General features: G+C 59.7%; 2 non-coding genes and 1 pseudogene across 2 annotated transcripts in view; all 3 read right to left on the bottom strand.

Annotated features, from left to right (window-relative positions):
- The window catches only part of LOC145274011 (large subunit ribosomal RNA), a 5,721-nt gene extending 4,195 nt beyond the window's left edge, over window positions 1–1,526 (bottom strand). The window contains exon 1 of the ribosomal RNA XR_013866586.1: window positions 1–1,526. This exon is cut by the window's left edge and continues 4,195 nt beyond it. This is a non-coding gene — a ribosomal RNA (large subunit ribosomal RNA).
- Window positions 1,527–2,121: 595 nt separating this feature from the next.
- LOC145274017 (5.8S ribosomal RNA) lies at window positions 2,122–2,279 on the bottom strand. Its single transcript, XR_013866591.1, has one exon. It is a non-coding gene; the product is annotated as a 5.8S ribosomal RNA (ribosomal RNA).
- A 395-nt stretch (window positions 2,280–2,674) lies between these two features.
- On the bottom strand, window positions 2,675–5,046 carry LOC145274007 (small subunit ribosomal RNA; annotated as a pseudogene).
- Window positions 5,047–5,898: the final 852 nt, after the last annotated feature.

Below are 5,898 nucleotides of genomic sequence, written 5' to 3'. Positions count from 1 at the left end.
CCCCCGACGACCCCCGGACGACTTTGCCACGACACCTCTCCCGATCGACGCCCTCCTACACGCTCTCTCGCTTTCGCTTCGCCTTCGGGGTTAGTCAGAGGTGGCCCCTACGACTCGCGAACGGCCAGGACTCCTCGGTCCGTGTTTCAAGACGGGTCGGGTGGGTTGCCGATGCACGTCGCTGACCCGGGGTGGCGGGCGGCTCGAGTAAAAAAGCGTCGCCGAGCGACCTCTCCGGAAACGGAAACGGGCGCGGGCGGGGTTGCCCCCGACAAGAACCCGAAACGTCGGCGAGGTGCGTGACGGCGAGGCCGCGCCAGTCCTATCCCGCCTCTCATCGCGCACGCGCCCGAGACGGTGGGGCGCCTAAGGAGCGACACACAGAGTGCGTCGCCCGCACGCGACTTCCGGCGGGATCAAAACGGACCGGCTCGCCACGTGTAACGGATCGTGTCAGATTTCCTCCGTTCCCGGCAGAAAGGGGCAGTTACGTTCGCGGGCCCGACGGCCGGTGGCCCCCGACTTCACAAGGTGGGAAGACGGGGGTTTTCAGGGTGATGAAACGCCTGCCGCCTACGGAAAAAAACCCGCGTGTTCGACCTGCACGCCGGGAACGGGTCGCGACGACGGACCGGAGGGGAAGTGCGTCCGGTGCCGGCCGCGCGGAGGTCGCGCCGAAGCGCCCGCGCCATGATTACGCCGAGCGATGAGAAGGGGACGGGTGCAGCGGAGTCGCGCGCGGAGGGAGCAGGAGGAAAGAAGAAGCGGCGGCGACGGATGCGGCGGGTTAGGGCCCGGCGGCAGCAGCGATCGAGAGGACGAGTCCCCTCCGTCGCAGCCAACCGACGCAGCCACCTACCGACGCCGCGGTCGTCACCACGTTTCCCTTCCCGCTATCCACGCGGCCCGTCTCCTTCGTCGGCGACGCGGGCACAAAAGCTGGCCCGCGGAGAACGAGTTCCCCGCGGACACGACGAACGACGACCTGTGCCGCGACGGCCTCTCTTTCAAGAACACACATCGAGTTTGGGCTCGAGCCTAGGCAGCACCGGACTGAGTCCCCCCGCGATCGCGGTGAGCGGTCCCACCCGTTTACCCCTGGGCGGTTTCACGTTCTCTTGAACTCTCTCTCCAAAGTTCTTTTCAACTTTCCCTCACGGTACTTGTCGACTATCGGACTCGTCCCGGTATTTAGCCTTGGATGGAGCTTACCACCCGATTTGGGCTGCGTTCCCAAGCAACCCGACTCTCGGATCGAAGGCCGTCGCTCGCCGTCCGCACCGAATGGGCCTGGCACCCGCCGCGGGCGGCCCCGATCGAGGGAACTCCGAACTATGCGAGACGAAAACGAACGGCTGCCTTCGACCCATGCGCCACACGTCCCGAAGCCTTTAACTTGCGACGGGATTCGGCGTTGGGCTTCTCCCGGTTCACTCGCCGTTACTAAGGGAATCCCGGTTGGTTTCTTTTCCTCCGCTTAGCGATATGCTTAAGTTCAGCGGGTCGTCTCGTCCGAGCCGAGGGCGGCGGTTTTTAGTAGAGTGTGGTGTTTGGAGGAGAGGAATCTCGATCGGTACCCTCCGTGTGACGACGGCTGGCCGATATAGCGCCCGTCCGACCGAAAATGAAGAAGCCAACAATTAAAAAAAAAGCGTGGGTCCTCCCCATCCGACGTTGCCTACGACGCGGCCACCTTTTTACGGTGCGACGGCCGTGCTCGTCGCGCTGCTCGAGGCGTCGCTGAGAGACACCTTCATGAGGCAGAGAGCGAGACGAGCAGGCGGCGCTTACGTCGGCAGTCGGTTAGGTCGGTGCTTTTTTTTTTGTTTTGTTCTCCCTTCGGCTGCTTTCGGACAGACTCCTCCTGCTCCTCCTCCACAGTGTTTCTTCACGCGGTCGAAAAGGGAAAAGACTCCGCGGTCTGCCAGCGGGAGACGAAGGAGGAGGCCGGAGAGGGTTTTAAAAAAAAAAAAGACATTGAAAGGAGTCAATTCTTTTTTTATTTTTCTTCCCCCTCGTCACTCGCTCCTGCGACGTCCCGGTTACCACCGTGCCGAGGACCGGGCGGGCACGGGGACGGCAAGATGTCGTTTCGTTAACGGAGAAAGACATGTAACGTTCCGCCTCTCGACCGGACGTGGCCCCGAGACAAGGGATCTCGGGGCCGCAATGTGCGTTCGAGGTGTCGATGTTCACTGAGTCCTGCAATTCGCATCAGTTCTCGCGGCTGGCCGCGCTCTTCATCGACGGACGAGCCGAGTGATCCCCCGTCCAGGGTTCAGCACTTGGGTTTTTTATATTAGTTTTTGTTTATATAGATTTAGTAGTGTGCGAGGAGGTCTGTGCGAGGAGGCGTGACGGCATTGCAATGTCGCGAGTAGTTTGTTTTTAGCTAGCGGCGGTGGCACAGCGGCTGCAAAAAAAACAAAAAACGATAAAGCGGCGACAAGGCAAAGAAGAAGCGGCCATCACTTGCGGTGGGCGAAAAAACAAACAGGTGGTAAGACGCGGAAGCAAGCAAGAAGAGCTGGGGCTTTAAAAACCTCCGCGTCACCACAAATCTATCTCTCGCTCCGCCTTTTATAGGTTTGTTTGCGCGCATTCGAGGCGTTGACGCCGACAGACAGAGGAGGTAGGCCGGAAAACAACAAACCAGTCTCGAACGGGAAAACGGTAATGATCCTTCCGCAGGTTCACCTACGGAAACCTTGTTACGACTTTTACTTCCTCTAAACGATCGGGTTCGGTCGTCTTCTCCAGGCATCGAACGCCGAGGCGTAGATGCACGAGTGTCGTGACGGACACGTCGCGCACTGCCCGGCGGCGTCGTCGGCCAGATCCGAGGACCTCACCGGACCGTTCGATCGGTAGTAGCGACGGGCGGTGTGTACAAAGGGCAGGGACGTGATCGACGCGGGCTGTTGACCCGCGCCTACCGGGAATTCCTCGTTCACGGGGTTGGTTACAGGCCCCGATCCCTATCACGGGAGGTGGTTCAGAGGTTTCCCAACCCTCTCGGGCCGGGGCGAAGTCCCCGCTGATACCTCCAGTGTAGCGCGCGTGCGGCCCCGGACATCTAAGGGCATCACAGACCTGTTATCGCTCCGCCTCGTGTGGCTTTCTGCCACCCGTCCCTCTAAGAAGTGCGTGAGAAAACCGACCCGGACCCGAGCGCCACGGAGGACGCCGAGCCCGCCGTAAAAATCACTGACATCGGCGCACTAGTTAGCAGGCCGGAGTCTCGTTCGTTATCGGAATCAACCAGACGGATCGCTCCACCAACTAAGAACGGCCATGCACCACCACCCACCGAATCGAGAAAGAGCTATCGATCTGTCAATCCTACCGGTGTCCGGACCGGGTGAGTTTTCCCGTGTTGAGTCAAATTAAGCCGCAGGCTCCACTCCTGGTGGTGCCCTTCCGTCAATTCCTTTAAGTTTCAGCTTTGCAACCATACTCCCCCCGGAACCGAACTCTGGTTTCCCGCAGGCTACCCGCCGGGTCATGGAAGCGAACGCCGGCGGATCGCCGGTCGGCATCGTTTACGGTCGGAACTACGACGGTATCTGATCGTCTTCGAACCTCCGACTTTCGCTCTTGATCGAGGAAAACGTGCTTGCCACACGCCATCGCTGCAGTTCGTCTTGCGACGATCCAAGAATTTCACCTCTAACGTCGCAATACGAGTGGCCCCGACCGCTCCCTTCGATCATTGCCTCGCCGTAGACGGAGACCGACAGACGTAGACGAGGCCCTCTTCCATCATTCCATGCTTATCGTATGCAAGCTTGAACAGCCCGCTCTGAGCACTCTAATTTTTTCAAAGTGAACGTACCGGCCGCCGCGGACACTCGGTTAAGAGCACCCTTGGAGGAGAAACCGCCGACCGCAACACGCGCGCAGACAAGACACGAAGCAGGGACTCGGAGCGGACCGGGGGGTTCAAAAAAAAAGAGGAACGCGCGGAAAGGGAGAGGGAGAGAAGCGCGGGGGTCAGAGTGCGGGGATGCGAATGAACACACCCAAACACACACACGTAGCACCCCCCCGTTAGACTACTCCCGGAACCGAACCGACGACCACTTGTTTTTTTTTTTCCCGGATCCCGATCACGACCTCCTCGTCCACCTCGCCGGCAGGACCGCGTGGCGGGTATGCTAGCGGTTGACACCGGCGGAAAGGGCCGGGAATGCGAACGGACGACCAAAGTCAACGACGGACGATGGCGCCGCCGCCCCGGGGCCGCTTGCGCGACCACGAACCCGAGTTCGGACTACGAGCTTTTTAACCGCAACAACTTTAATATACGCTACCGGAGCTGGAATTACCGCGGCTGCTGGCACCAGACTTGCCCTCCGGTTGGTCCTCGTTAACGGATTTGAAGTGTACTCATTCCGATCGCGGGGCCTCGACAGAGTCCCGCGTCGTTATTTTTCGTCACTACCTCCCCGTGCCGGGAGTGGGTAATTTGCGCGCCTGCTGCCTTCCTTGGATGTGGTAGCCGTTTCGCATGCTCCCTCTCCGGAATCGAACCCCGATTCCCCGTTACCCGTAGTAACCACGGTAGGCACTTAACCGACCGTCGACAGTTGATAGGGCGGACCCTCGAGAGACCCGTCGCCGGGCGTGAAAGCTCGTGCGATCGACCAGTGAGTTATCCAGAGTCACCAAAGCGGAGCGCGCCGCCCTATGAGCCCCGCCACCGAACGGACCCGCGAGCGGGAACGCCGACGACGGGAGGACGGAATGACGCGCATCGGTCTCAGTCTAATATGTAGCGCCGCGACCCGGAACGGCCGACGCGGGTGCCAGCGCGCGAGGCGTGGCGACGACGGCGCGCCGACCGATCGCGGCCTGTGTCACATGTATTAGCTCTAGAATTGCCACAGTTATCCATCGCCTCCGAGGAGGAATACGGTCCCGAGGATTAGGTCCGGTTCCTGAGCCATTCGCGGTTTCGCCCGTTCTAATGCGTGGCGTGAACTTACACTTGCATGGCTTAAGCTTTGAGACAAGCATATGACTACTGGCAGGATCAACCAGGTATCGTTGGAATTTGGGACTTTGTTTCGACAGAACGACAGACCGACCGACCGACCGACCGACATAAGACAGACAACTACAACGACGGGCACGTGTTTATTTGTTTTTCGAGGAGGTTCGCCGTCAGTAGAAGCGCGCTGCCCGCGCTGATGGCCTCTTTTTTGTTTCTCCCCTGACTTGGACCGAGACCGAGACTCAAAGAACGAAAGCGACCAACGTCGACAACAACAACAACGACAACGGCACCCTTGACAGCGATACATACGACAAACGACAAGCAGCACGACGGCAGTGCACACGGACATCGAGGGTCAAGGTGCAGACTGAACTCGCCGAGGTCGTCGTCATCGTGGTCGCCATCGATTCCGTCTCGTCGTCGTCGTCGTCAACGTCCACGTCACAGCCGGCCGAGAAGAGAGAACAGACGACAGCGTCGACAACAACAACATCGACAACGGCACCCTTGACAGCGATACATACGACAAACGACAAACAGCACGACGGCAGTGCACACGGACATCGGAGGTCAAGGTGCAGACTGGAATCGTCGAGGTCGTCGTCATCGTGGTCGCCATCGATGCCGTCTCGTCGTCGTCGTCGTCGTCTTCGTCGTCGTCGTCGTCATCAACGTACCAACCGACCGAGACGAGAGAGCAAGCAACAACGTCGACAACAACAACGACAACGGCACCCTTGACAGCGATACATACGACAAACGACAAACAGCACGACGGCAGTGCACACGGACATCGGAGGTCAAGGTGCAGACTGAACTCGTCGAGGTCGTCGTCATCGTGGTCGCCATCGATGCCGTCTCGTCGTCGTCGTCGTCTCCGTCGTCGTCGTCGTCGTCGC

Source organism: Euprymna scolopes, unplaced genomic scaffold (genome assembly GCF_053919585.1).
Source record: "Euprymna scolopes isolate OS-2025 unplaced genomic scaffold, ASM5391958v1 sca240, whole genome shotgun sequence".
Lineage (NCBI taxonomy): Eukaryota > Metazoa > Mollusca > Cephalopoda > Sepiida > Sepiolidae > Euprymna > Euprymna scolopes.
This window is presented reverse-complemented; position numbering and strand designations above follow the sequence as displayed.